At 44.0% G+C, this 14,325-nt stretch overlaps 1 protein-coding gene across 1 annotated transcript in view; it reads right to left on the reverse strand.

The window, feature by feature from the left end:
• Positions 1–11,590, reverse strand: part of LOC136484079 (putative disease resistance RPP13-like protein 3) — a 37,646-nt gene extending 26,056 nt beyond the window's left edge. The window contains exon 1 of the mRNA XM_066481237.1: positions 11,382–11,590. The gene's annotated coding sequence lies outside the window, so the exon portion shown is untranslated. The remainder of the gene's footprint in view (positions 1–11,381) is intronic.
• Positions 11,591–14,325: the final 2,735 nt, after the last annotated feature.

The following is a 14,325-nucleotide window of genomic DNA, read 5'->3' on the forward strand; positions in this document are numbered from 1 at the left end:
ACGATACCCTGGAATACTCTTGGGTGAAAGCTATAACGATATCCGTGTGCTTGTGGATTTCTCTGTTTGCGTTAATAAATACCAACAGGATGCGTAGCCTGCCAGGCAGCCTTTGTTCAGCCAAAAGGCGATGCCTCTATGTCAGAGGTTTCCTCTCGATTGAGGGGTATTCCAAGGCGCCTGGAGGATATTGCCCAATTTGGTTTGTCCACTAGGGTGCACATGGCGCTGGTGACCGTTGGGACAATCTACACTGACCTAGACATTGGCACTATCAGGGGGAAGCCTGCCGATACTGACCCCCTTGTTATGCAGTAGGCTTCAACAACAGGCTATAGGGCCCTCAGAGGCCATAATCCGTCATGTGGATCCCTCGGTGATAGTGAAGGGCAGTATGCCCGATTTATCAGATAGTTTGGATGACGCTTGACGTCATTTGAAATGAACTTGCGTGTCACCTAACTTGGCGTATTCTATTTTTCACTGTCTTTAGTGTTTGGTGCTGGCTAAGTTTTGGACTTTAGCTACCTGGGGATTAATCGCCAGAACAAAAATGTTCTAATTGAGTCCACACAAGGTCTTGTCGAGTCCCTTATACCATATCATGGTCCATGAGACTTTGATTAAGCAATAGAAAATGTAGGCGAGCAGTGTGCATGGTTATCGTTGTAGCCCCCGAGCATGTTGATAAGTTAGTATAACATGTCAATGTGCTTTACAATGAACAGGAACAAACTTGAACTAAAAAATTTAGCCCCCGAGTGAACTCGGGAGGTTCTCCACAAGATACTCGCAGGACTACAATTGATTCATATAGCAATGAAGTGTTTTTGTAGAATGTAATGATAACCATAATAAAAGGGGGGAAAAACAAGACCGACATAACTGGGAGTTGTCGGTTGCCTCCTCAAGACCCGATGAGGCCTTTAGGTGTAGGAGCCGGCGGTGGAGTGGAGGTCGACGGGACGAGGATGACAAGAGACGGCTGCTTCGAGGCCATCAGCATGATCTTCTTCCCTTACGTCGAGCAAGGGTATCCTGGAGCCCCCGAGTAACTCCTTCTTCTTGGTCCTGCATCCAGGGCGTTGGCCTCCGCATACTCGACGGTGTCCCTCTCACACTGATAGGTGTTCTAGAAGTTCCCAGACACTGTAATCATGCCTCGAGGTCATGGCATCTTCAGCTTGAGGTAGGCCTAGTCTGGGACCACCATGAATTTAGCGTAACATGGCCTCCCGAATATGGTGCTATAGGGTCCCTGGAAATCAACAACTTCAAAGGAGAGTGTCTCCCTTCGGCAGTGTACCGCGTTGCCGAATGTCATAGAGAGATCTATCATGCCCAGGGGTATGAAGCACCGCCTGGGGATGATATCGTGGAAGGGAGACTACGACATGTGCAGCTTCCTTATGTCCACGTTGAGCTTGTCCAAGTCATCCTTGTAAAGGATGTTGATGCCACTACTCCCATCCATGTGGATCTTCGTCATCCTCACGATCTCAATGATGGTGCTAACCCTAGGGGGGATCGCCCGGCCTCGGCCACTCGATCTGGGTGATCGGTGCAATCAAAGGTGATTAGCTGCTCGGACCAACATAGGTATAGCGGGGCAGCCGGTGCGGCCGCGTAGACTTGCCTATGGCTCAGCTTCTAGAGTCTCCGATCTTGATAGGCTTGGGGGCCGCCAAATATGAGCATCGCACATCCTGCAGTTGTATTGCCTCCCTAATCATCATCGAGATCTCCCCAATACCTGTCTTGGTCCGTTCACATCTGGTCTTTCAGAGCGATGTGTTGCCTATAGGCAACACAATCTTTGGCGAGGTGGGTCATGGGAAAGCCATGATTCTGACAGGGGTTGTTCATGATCCGCTCAAACATCTCCTGATAGACTTGTTTCTTACATGCATCGAGGACAACCCTCGAAATGGTGTACTCAAGTTTTATCGGTGACTGAGCATGTTTCCCGAATGAGCGGTCCACTTACCACTGAGATTGTTCGAGCAGTGAGTGGGATTGCTAGTGTCACGTTCCTATTGCTATGCATTGATGACTGAGCGAGTGTCCGGTCCACCCCCCAACCAGCTGTGGATCGGGTTTGAATGGTGGTGGATGCCTGGGCCTCCTATCGCTCATCCCTTGGTCCCTAGGGGACGTTGCCACGGATCGTGTGACACGGGCGCGCGATGTGATTTGGGAGTCTCCCGATCTTGGATCGGCCTTGGAGTCATCAAGAGCCTTTTTTGTCTAACTTTGGTAGCCGACTATAGTAACTTAACCGTCCCATGGGGGTGATCGACCAAGTTTTGACCGCTAGTTGAGTGGGTGGCTGGCACCTGGATCTACTGTGTGTCAGGAGGCTGCTCGAGCTATTGACGAAGATGGTTATTCTCTGCCTCGAGCGTGTCGTTTTGACATAGCAGGCGTAAGCGAGCCTCGCTGCTGGTCTCATAAGATGCATCAGGAACAGTCGCGTCACCCGTCGAGGGAGTTGGACAATCGAGTGCAAGCTTCTTGAGTTCCTCCCAAGGTGGCTCGGGATCTTTCATGCTCACATAGCACTCGAGTTGCTTCAAGGATTCCGCGTCCTTTTCCTTGAGTTTTTCCTCCTCTGAGAGCTCGAGGAGATACTGATCGTAGTCGAGGTTCTCGAGATCAAGGATGGGTTCCTCATTGTTGAGATCATCCCACCCTTCCATTGCCTCCGCCATAACCTCATCGTCATGAACAACCATCCCGACAAACTGGGTGGCGAGGTCATGGAGGCAATAGAAAGAGTCTGAATCATGAGCGTGGCTCTCCTTCATATGAGGTTCGGTGGGTTCCACCAGGGCTTGTTGAAGCTAGCTAGAGTATGTAGCCGCCGCATTCCTTAGCCTGATTAGGAAACCAGGAAGGATGTGGTCAGGTCACGATGGTAGATCCGATCTGGGGATCCAGTTTGGATCTTGCTAGAGTTGGATTATGACATCGAGGTCATGTTCTCGGCCGATCTCGGTGAAGACGTCATGGTCATAGTGGTTCAGGTGTTGGGCGAGAGCGCACGACCCCACACCCATTGCTTCCTCTAGTCAGGCAAAGAATGCGCAGACCGGGGGAGGCTGTTCCTCCTCCTCCATGGGTGGCTCAGGTTCTTATAGATGCAAGTCCCCGAACTGGTCGGCGATGAAGTCCAGGTTGCTAAAGGTGATCCTCCCGCTTGGCTACATCTTCTCCGCTGTGTCGTCGAAATTGAAGATGATTCCCATCTGAAACACAATATCAATCTGTACACGAAAGACCCTACCTAGCACGCCAACTATCTGATGATTTAGCTCCAGCAATGCCTAGCAGTGTGATCACGAAAGAGGAATTAGATGGTAGCACACAAGACACAAGGATTTATACTGGTTCAGGCTATGGTAGCATGTAAAACCCTAGTCCAATTGGTGTTACTGTTCTGCTTGTATTCGTATGCCCGATTATAGGGGTTGTTGCTCCTAGCTACCTAGATGAGGTGGTTTGGATGCTAATGATGGTTCTCTTGTTGGTCGCGAGATCCCTACCCTCCTTTATATAGGCAGGGGAGTAGGGTTACAACGAGGGTGATTGGCCTATTAGATTGGATTCCTAGTTTGTTACAACAAACCGATTCTATCCTTCCCGCGATTATGTTGGCACTAGATATCCTCGATACGTCGTGATCCCCAAGCTGATGGTCTTGTCTAGTCTTCGTGGGCCTCATCCTTGAACGCCCTTTAGTTGACGGGCCAGATATATGGTCGGTGAGGGTACCCCGGGCCCATATATGCGACAAGTTCCAACCTCTACCATCCGAAGATGATAGCTGATAGTCCAGATACAAACTAAAACCATAAGGCTCACACTTGCATGTCCATGAGAGATAAATTAAAAAGCAACAGGGTTGAACCATCCGGAGAGCATGACTAACAAAGGAAACAAACTAAACATCCATACGATTCCTGAAGTTCCAACCAAACTTTGCCATGATCAAAGTCTCACAGATTCTGCAACCATTCTTGAACAGCGGTCGCTCCTCCTACTTATGCAACATGCACCACTGTCATATCCAATAAGTCACCCTGAATATGACATGTATACAAGTATTAGATTTAGCTTTATTAAATACCATATCATTTCTATTCAACCATAATGCCCAACATAGTGCAGCTGCTCCTAGCAAGATTTGGTTTTTGAGCTTAAGATTTAAGCCATTTAACCAAGAACCAAACAAATTCGAAAAGCTAGTAGGTGGTTGAATTCCAAAAGTGATATGCACAGTATTCCAAACAAAGCTCGCAAAGTGACAATCTGATGAGGACATGACACCCATGCATATGGCCATGTTTGGCACATGGTATGGAGGGGTAGGAGGCCAGCAAGGGTGTCCAAGTCAAGAAGGAGGCCCGAGGCTTATTCGGTTCAAGTCCCCGAGGTGGAGGCCCAAAGCAACTCAAGTTCGAGTCTGCCTCGGTCTCCAGGACCAGTCTGCATTAAACTGGTCACCCAGGACGCATCCAGACTCTGTTTTTGATGATCCACATATTGATAGAAAGCTAATTTGATAAGTAAGTCAATCCAAGTGGTCTCACATCAAAAGCTTTTCGTAATCAACGGGAATCGTCAAAACAAGTCAGCGTCTAGAATCTACCAGGGTGCTGCGACACCGTCTTTTGGTCCATTGGACCGTGTATCGTGTTTGGGCCCATTAGGGGCGCGTCTAGGGTAGGCGACGACCCTAAGACCTTTATAATCATACGCCGCCGCCGTCATTAAGTTTTGGGGTTTTGCTTAGATTATTCTGTCAAGAACAGTTTCACCGTTCATCGATTTGTGAGACCCCAACTTTGTGAGATTAATCATTCATCTGTAATTTGGTTGTGTTCTTTCTTGTTCTTGCTTGTGCTCTTCGTTGCGCAGGTAGGGATTAGCCTTCTTGGCGAGGTTAACATGGTCCGAGACTCGGTTGATAACCAGAGGAGCTGTGGTGCTAAGATTGCAGGGTTCGATCTTTCGATCTGAAGCCGGATCAGTGTGTCATTCTCCGCCACAACGATAGTTACCACCACCTGACGGAAGATCGGGATCCCCGTCCCCACTAAGTGGTAATCAGAGCTAAGGTATACTGTCAGGTTCACATTTATTCCCTAGTTTGAGTGTTTCGCATTCGTCCCATAGTCCAGTGTCATACTCATTTTTCCTGTCCTAGAACCTTCCGAGCCATAGCCTTTGCATATTTCAGTTTCAGAGTCCGTCGTGTTGAGTTTGTGTCCTAGTCAAGGTCTTGTTGCTGGTTAGGTCGTGTTAGAGTCCAGTTCGTGTGTTTTTCCTCACCATTTCCATCAAATCTTTGCTGTTGTGACCAGTTTTGCGCACATTATTCCCGTTTTGTCCTCTAATTCAGAGCCAATTCTTAAAACTGGTCTAGTTTTCGCATACGAACTCTGATTTCGACGTTCCATATATCAAAATCGATCAAAATTTTTTTTTGGATCCATCCATTCCCCGCTATTGCGGGGTCGGAAATTTTTAAATTGGTCAAAAAGTGGTCACAAGATCATCTTTTCATGGTCACAAGGTTTGTGTCGATTTTGAGCAAGTTTTCTGAATTTTCCACAGGCCACGTCTTTCACTTGTTTAAGCTCATATTTTTTGTGGTTACTTCTTTTGTGCTCCTAAGTAAAGAAAAAATATAATAAAAAAGTCAAAATTTCCCTAAAAACAATGATAACCCAAAAAAAAAGAAAAAAGAGAGGGGCAAAAGAGGAACAATATCTAGAGGAGCACATAGAGAAGACCAAAGTGAGCTGTGTTAGCGTGTGCTGTCTGGTTCCTTGTTTGTGTTGCTGTTTCCATCCACCATACTTGTTTTTCACACACCTGTCTCCTTGCTATCCACCATACTTACTTGTTTGTTACACACCTGGTACTTGAAGCATTTTAGACCAGCAATAGGAACAAGTACTTTGGACTATAATTTAGCATTACTTTCTGTTACTGACTTGTGTGCCAGATATACATATTACTCTTTGTTTGCCTTCCAAGCTCCACAAATTCTTCAGATCAGTATAGAAAAAGGGCTTTGCAATCTTGGTACCACTGCCTCACATGTATCATGAACCAGCCGCCGGTTGTACCGTCCACTGCTTGCGTTGGTAAGAACTTTGTAAGAGCTTGGTAAGATGCTTCCACTTGCTGTGAAAAGTGACACCACTACAATCACATAGTCATTTGATAGGGATAATATTTTTGTGTTGTCTTTTGCTGTCTTCTAACAATGACAGGTTGTTCCTATCCACCAACTTATGATGGTATAGGTGCTGATGAGTACATGGAGTGGGAAATTGTCATAGATAACATATTTGCTACTCGCTTTATGTGTCCAAGGAGGAAGATAAAAAATACAGCTAGTGTTTTGCGACATTCTGCTTTATCTTGGTGGGAGTCTTTAGATCCTTCTGATAAGCCTCAAACTTGGAATGATATGAAACTTCTTATGCGAGAAACAGTTGTGAATCCACCTCCTGTTTTGACTTCATATGATGAGGTGCACCATTTAGAGGAAGAGTCTGTTGTTATTTCTCTTGCTATGACTAACCTTCTGCAAGATAATGTCCATAAGCGAGAGGATGACATGGAAGAAAATGAGGAGCTCACAACCTCATATGCAAATTCAGAGCCATCACTTCACAATGCACCTATTACTCCTGTTGAGAACATAGGTAATGCTCATGGTGCTACACTCACGGAAGGTGAGAAATGTTTTAATGTACTAAAATTTTCCACAAACCATGCTATCATAGAGCAATTGTTAGTGGAACCCTCTCTTGATTTATCTCTATCCCATGATAATCTGCTTGAAGTTCCTTGTGATAAAGATGAATTGGTTGATGATGCTTCAGTTTTACATGTTTTGGAACTAGTCACTTGTGCTAAAAATAAACATGTTATTCATATTGCTAATAAAACTGATGAGTTCAAACTGTTGCCTTCTTTACATACTTTGGGTTACGTTGAATTTGATGTTTTGTGTAACCTAGATTGTTTGGAGGAGAGCCTTTTAAAATATGCTGATTTGCCTTGGTTTTCTAAACACACATATCATGTTATTGGTAAATATAACAACAAAGGACAATATATGATACATCGAGTATATGTTTGTAGTAATATGAATTCTCCTTTTGTTGCACAAGATTGTGACCGTTTAGAGAGCAGCCATAATAATACAAACATTTTTTCATGTTCCTCAAAGAAACAAGTTCACTTCCAAGAAGGGGAGCATTGTTGGTTGCTACCTATGTCTGCTAGACCATCTATTCCTGTATTGTCTTTGGTTAGTTCTAATCTTTTGTAGGATAGTGTTGATATACATCGTATGCATTCGGATCATGGAGTCTACATGCTTGCTGAAATTTTTATGCGAGATGGCATGCTAGAAACTTGGAAACATGGTCATGTTTCTTCTCACAATTATTTCAGTTCTCTTTGTCTTCGTAACCCTGTTCTCCTTTATGTTGTGGAGGATCAGTTTCAAGCACAATCGACGCCGAGGACGGCTTTTCATCAAGAAGGGGAGAAACATGGTCATGTTCCTTCTCACACTTATTTCAGTTCCCTTTGTCTTCGCAACCCCGTTTTCCTTTATGTTGTGCAAGATCAGTTTCAAGCACAATCGACGCCGAGGACGGCTTTTCATCAAGAAGGGGAGGATGATGAGGACATGACACCTATGCATATGACCATGTTTGGCACATGGTATGGAGGGGTAGGAGGCCAGCAAGGGTGTCCAAGTCAAGAAGGAGGCCCGAGGCTAATTCGGTTCGAGTCCCCGAGGTGGAGGCCCAAAGCAACTCAAGTTCGAGTGTGCCTCGGCCTCCGGAACCAGTCTACCTTAAACTGGTCACCCAGGACGCATCCGAACTCCTTTTTCGATGATCCACATATGGATGGAAAGCTAATTTGATAAGAAAGCCAATCCAAGTGGTCTCACATCAAAAGCTCTTCGGAATCAATAGGAATCATCAAAACAAGTCAGCATCCAAAATCTGCTAGGGTGCTGCGACACCGTCTTTTGGTCCGTTGGACCGTGTATCGTGTTTTGGCCTATTAGGGGGCGCGTCCAGGGTAGGCGACGACCCTAAGACCTTTATAATCATACGCTGTCACCGTCATTAGGTTTTGGGGTTTTGCTTAGATTATTCTGTCAAGAACAGTTTTGCCGTTCATCGGTTTGTGAGACCCCAACTTTGAGAGATTAATCATTCATCTACAATTTGGTTGTGTTCTTTCTTGTTCTTGCTTGTGTTCTTCGTTGTGCAGGCAGGGATTAGCCTTCTTGGCGAGGTTATCGGGTCCAAAACTCGGTTGATAACCAGAGGAGCTGTGGTGCTAAGATTGCAGGGTTCGATCTTTCGATCTGAAGCCGGATCGGTGTGTCATTCTCCGCCACAACGATAGTTACCACCACCTGACGGAAGATCGGGATCCCCGTCCACATTACAATCAAAGAACAAATGTTGGATAGTTTCAATGGAACTACAAAGACAACACTTGCCATCTCCTTGCCAAATTCGTTTTCCTAAGTTATCTTTTGTGAGTGTGACTCCCTTTTGTAGGTACCAAAGGAAAATTTTAATTTTCAGTGGCACTCTTAACTTCTAGAGTGGGCTTTTTGCAGGGAGTATTCCTTGAAAGTTCCATCGGAAAACATCTTTCCCACTTGTGAGGCGGATAGGTACAATCTTGAAACAATAAGTCAATGTAGGAGATTCGGTTGTGATTTACCAACCCTCTCCTAAATGATACATTAAGTGGTCTCCGTAGGAGATTTGAGACCGCATCGTCTTTCCTCCTCACTATATGATATAGGTTAGGATATACCGTACTAAAAGCTTTTCTCCTAACCAAATGTCTTCCCAAAACCTGATTTGCTCCCCACTTTGCACCTTAAAAGAACTGCCTGCTAAACAATAATCTTTTGCCTTCGTAAGGCCGGCCCAAAATTCAGAGTCTCTTGGTCTAGGTTACACTTGTGTTAGGGATTTGTTAGACAAGTATTTCTTTCTTAGAAGATTTTGCGATACCCCGTCCTCATTCATTAACCTAAACAACCACTTGCTCAAGCGACATCTATTTTGAATTTCTAGGTTTTGTATTTCTAGTCCACCAAAGTTTTTCTGCCTACAGAGGACACTCTACTTAGTGAGATGGTATTTTTTTGCGTTCATCACATTGCCAGAAAAACCAAGAACAGTAGTAATCTAATTTTTTAGGACACCTCTAGGGATTTTAAAAAATATAACATATACATGGCTAAGGTAGTTAGCACCGAATTGATCAAGGCTAGTCCCCCACCAACCTAAGTAACTTTCCTTTCCAACTACTGAGATTCCTCTAAAATTTTTCTTCAATGCAAGCCCAATCCGTGTTCGAAAGTTTTTTACGGCTCATAGGTATACCTATAGACACCTAAAGGGCAAACCCCCTACCTTGCACCCAAATAATCTTGCATATTCTTGTTCACAGTCCTTTGCTGCTCCATCACAAAAAGCTCACTTTTATAAAAATTAATTTTCAAGCCCGATAATTGCTCAAATGTACTAAGCACTAGCTTGAGATCTTTGGCCTAGATCGTGTCATGATCCATAAACAAAATAGTGTCATCCGCATATTGAAGTATACAAAGACCATCATCAACAAGATGCATTGCTAGCATATCCGCAACCAAATTAAACAGGACAAGAGACAAGGGATCACCTTATCTTAACCCTTTCTTAGTATGGAACAAATATCCTGCCTCATCATTTACTTTGATACTAACACTACCACCCCTCACAATTTGATCAATCCAATTGCACCAAGTTGGTGAAAAGCCTTTCATTGTCATAGGTTATCTCAAAGTCTAGCTTTAAGATCACCCCATCTGGCCTTTTTCTATGCATCTCATGAATGGTTTCATGTAAAATGGCCACCCCGTCCAAAATATTCCTACTCTTCATGAAATCCAGTTGTGCTGGGTGGATCACCTTTTGAGCCACTAGGGCTATTCGGTTAGTCATCACTTTTGTAAATATTTTGAAGCTGATGTTCAACAAACAAATAGGTCAGAATTGTTGAATCTGTGTACCTTCCTTTTGCTTTGGTAGTGAAGTGATTATACCAAAGTTAAGGCTAAAAAGTGGGAGGTTATCCTTGTGAAATTCAGAAAATAGAGACATGAGGTCTCCTTTTATTACTTCCCAGAAAACTTGGTAAAACTTGGCTGGGAACCCATCAGGACCAGGAGCTTTATTATGCTCCATCTGAAAGATAGCCTCCTTAACTTCCTTTTCTAGGAATGCCACCATTAAGACTTCATTTTCTTGTTGTTAAACTTGTGGAATGTAATTCATAACAGTCCCTATCATCGAGAAATTATTACTAGCCAGTTCTCCAAAGATACCTTTATAGCAATGAGTGATGAATTTCTTAAGATTTTCATCACCCTCTATTATTCCTTCATCCCGCTCTAAACGGAAAGTCCTTGTTTTTCTGTGTTTTCCATTGGCCACTAGGTGGAAATACTTGGTATTACAATCGTCAGATAACAACCTAGTTGTTTTGGCTTGTTGATACCACTTGACTTTCTCTTCCCGTAAAAGAAGAGCCAGCCGCTCTTTAAAGTAGTTTTTGAGATCAATTTTCACACTACTAAGTGGCTGCAATTCTGCATTTTTATCTAGCTCCTCAGCTTTCCTAATTAGCTCAGCTTTATCTTTCTTGTAAGTACCACTAACATTCTTGGCCCAACCCCCCTTAAGAGTTGTCTAAGCCTTTGTATCTTACTTTGCCATCTTTGAAGTGGAGTATTGCCTCTCCGCCCATTTTTCCAAACCTTAGCAACCAACTCATAAAATTCATTCCTTAACAACCAACCACGTTCAAACTTGAATCCCGATTGCTTGTCTCCATGGCTGCCACTACCCGTGTCTGAGAGCAATGGAGTATGTATGGTATGACATCTCCCTTGTCAACGCTTGAACCGTTGCACCCAAATTATACTCTGTGTGTGTGTGGGTGTGGGGGGGGGGGGGGGGGGGGGCATTTCAAAACCAAATTGGTGCTGCTTTTTCTTGTTCTTGCCTTTGCTGTCCCAAATCACTTAACTGAAGTATTGGAGGAGCATCAATGGATCTCCCCCTTCTCCTTCTCCTTCCCCTTCCCCTTCCCAAGAGAAGATTCATCTCTTTTTCTTTTGTAAAAAGAATTGAGATTTTTCAGACGTACCATCACTACCTAATAAATAAATCATGTCTAGTCAATTTGATTCAATCTACCAAAATCATGCCAAATTACCTAAGTAAGAATTAGTGGAAAAAAAGAGATTTGGGATCCAGACTAACCTGTAGCAAACCGGCAACTCAGCAAGGGGCAGCGTTGAGCGGGCGCTCTGACATCCTGGATGGGGGGCCGTCGCCGTCGGGATCTCGATTTTTGCCGTTGTCGCCGACGCGGAGCTCTCAAGCACCGCGGCAGAAGGGCGGCAACCTTGTTGCGAGCACGCCGTGAGCCGTGACGCGGACACGGAGATGCGAGTACGCCATGACGGAGGCACTCCGTGCCTCGGTTCCTCTTTGTGCGTACCGCGTTCCTTTTTTTTTTTGAAATTGACATGGGCCAAGGGTGGCGGCAGTCTAGTTTCGCCTCCACTGGGCTCCGCCAAGGGACGATATTTGTTAGGAGAATATTCTTCATGCACGTTGTATCGTCTCCAAGCATCCGTTCAACCTCCTACGCTGCATCCATCACTTCTTCAGACAAGTCCCGGTGACGATTCAACAAAAAAAATGGTTTCGCCTTCACCTGGGCATTTCTATTCCTCTATTTATTAGGGTGCCTTTTTAGCATTATTGTGGACTGCACGCGTACTGGCCTGGGATGAGGGGTCCGATTTCAGTGGCGCACGCGGTGGATCCCTTCCTACGCCATGGTGGATCCTCAGCGGGCTCTACAACTACAACCCTCGGTTGGTTGGTTCGTATCGTTGTTGGTTCATGAAGAAGTACTGTTAGCTGGTTTGTGTGAGAGAAAAATACTATTCCAGCTGAAAATTTACGATCGTTTACGACAAGCCACAGCCAAACGGACATGCTATCTCGTGAGCCCGAGCTGCGGACTACTAGTACTTCTTTTTCCTCTGCCTAGTGCCATTGAATTCGTGATCCAAACTTATCAAGAAAAGAATTCGTGATCCAAAGACATGTTTTTTTTTTCTTTCCTGTCGAGATCAATGTGAAGTGATATCTCACTAAAGCTGAGGTTCAGTGTGAACTCAACCCCTCCTAGCTAGTCGAATAGTACATCTCCATCGCTGCATCTTCCAAGGACGCGACGCTCTCAAGCACATCTCCTTGTCTACAAATGGCGAGAAATTAATGGTCAATGTCGGGCGTAATTCTAATTTTTGTGTTGAATGAAAGCATAGTCAATAGTACAGTAATGAAATATTTGTGAAGTATATGCTTTAATAAATCGATGTCATGTATATCTTATTTTACCTTAATATTCAAGCACAAACGGTATGGATTTTGGGTCCATTCGCTGCAGCTTTCAACAGCTGTGGCTGCTGCGTCTTCAGTTGAACCTACAGTGATTTGTAGGCATTAAAGACTTGCTGCAGTTTGAGGCCTTGTTTGGATGTAGTCGGATTCGCATCAATCCACGTGTGTTGGGATGGATTGGAGTGGAACTCGAACTAAATTACACCCCAATCTACCCCAACACGTGTGGATTGAGGTGAATACGATAACATCCAAACAAGGCCTGAAGCTGCAGCGAACATCCCCCTTTTTCTTTTTTCTATCGGTTCCAAGGTTTGTTTTTTCTTCTTTTTTATTTTTCTGTTTGGTTTTCGGCTTTGTTTTTTTCTATTCCTTTTAGAGTCACTCAAGGCCTACTGCGACCTCGCCCCCCGCCCCCCCCCCCCTGGGACCCCTCCTCTCTCACTACCGATGACCTTGTAGATGGCCACAGGAGTAGGGACCTGCCCCCTTCACAGATTTAGTTTTTCATTAGTCCTTGTTGAACCTAGGGTTTAGTTTCATGACGGCACTGAGAAGATGGTGACAATGATAGCACATTGGAATAAGATCTCTCTGGCCTCTCTCTACCTCAATGATGCCGATTTGGCGCTGGCGAAGGGCCAATGAGAGCATGGTTTGTAAATTTTGTTGGTTCTCTTTGAATTTTGGCAGTTTGTGTGTTTACTAGGGAAGCAGTCGGTTGGCTTTTAACACGGAGATTAATTTTGACCTTTTCTTTTAGTCCATTCTATGCCTAGGTCTGCTTTCTCCAATGATCTATTCTGATGGCGAAGGACTGTAAGCATGTGTTCCTTCGGCCGGTATTCTTTTAGTAGATACTAGATCTTGTTGCCAGTAGCAAGTAGCTTTAGCAGTTTTTAAAAGTTTGTATGGCGAGGGTGTTTGCAGGGTTCAGTATAATCTCAATCTCTAGCAAGCGGTAGACGAGTGAAGGAATAAGACGACTGGATAGTCTTTATGTACTCTTATTTTTTAGAGGTTGTTTTGTATCAAGTTATCCTTTTTATACTACCCATTGTTTTTCTTGATGAATATCATATATGAGGCACTTTTTAGTGTCTTTATTAAGTTAAAAGAACTTAAAGACAGCAAAAAAACTTTAATAGCTCCTGCTGAATCGAAGACACAAAAGTACTTCATCGTGCTCAACTGAACCAGTATATTATTACTAGCATCGTGTGTTGAAATGCCATAATTATTTGTCCGTGACACCTTTTTCTTTCTTATCTACTACTGAATTATTGATGTTGGCTCTGTTCGGCTGGTATATAAGCCGCTTGTGCTGATTTGTACGACTAATTTGTTACGAGAGAAAAACACTGTACCATGACTTTCACACTTGACTAGAGTGCAAATTCTATCTGTAGCTAACCTCATTTGAATAGTTCAACGTTTGGAAATGTCCCATCCTTTTTGGTAACATGTCACATAGACAGTTCTCCACATTTATTTCCTAGATAGAGATGCCATCTTTACTTTTAATTTCAAAGATAAAATATTTTCTAACCATTTCAAAAGAAAATTTGTTGTATTATAATAATTCTTTAAAATTTGATACCAGGTTCCTGTTGATCATTTGGCCACCAGTGCAGATATTCATGCCTTATTTAACGGCCTCCACCCCACAGGATGGAAGGCACAGTAGGCAACCACATGTTCCTGTTTATATACCTTCCTCCTACTGGGGTTTTCCATTCCCAATCCAAAATCCTCCATTTTGGAACTCACTTGGAGCGAATAAATT

This window comes from Miscanthus floridulus, chromosome 9 (genome assembly GCF_019320115.1).
Source record: "Miscanthus floridulus cultivar M001 chromosome 9, ASM1932011v1, whole genome shotgun sequence".
Taxonomy (NCBI): Eukaryota; Viridiplantae; Streptophyta; class Magnoliopsida; order Poales; family Poaceae; genus Miscanthus; species Miscanthus floridulus.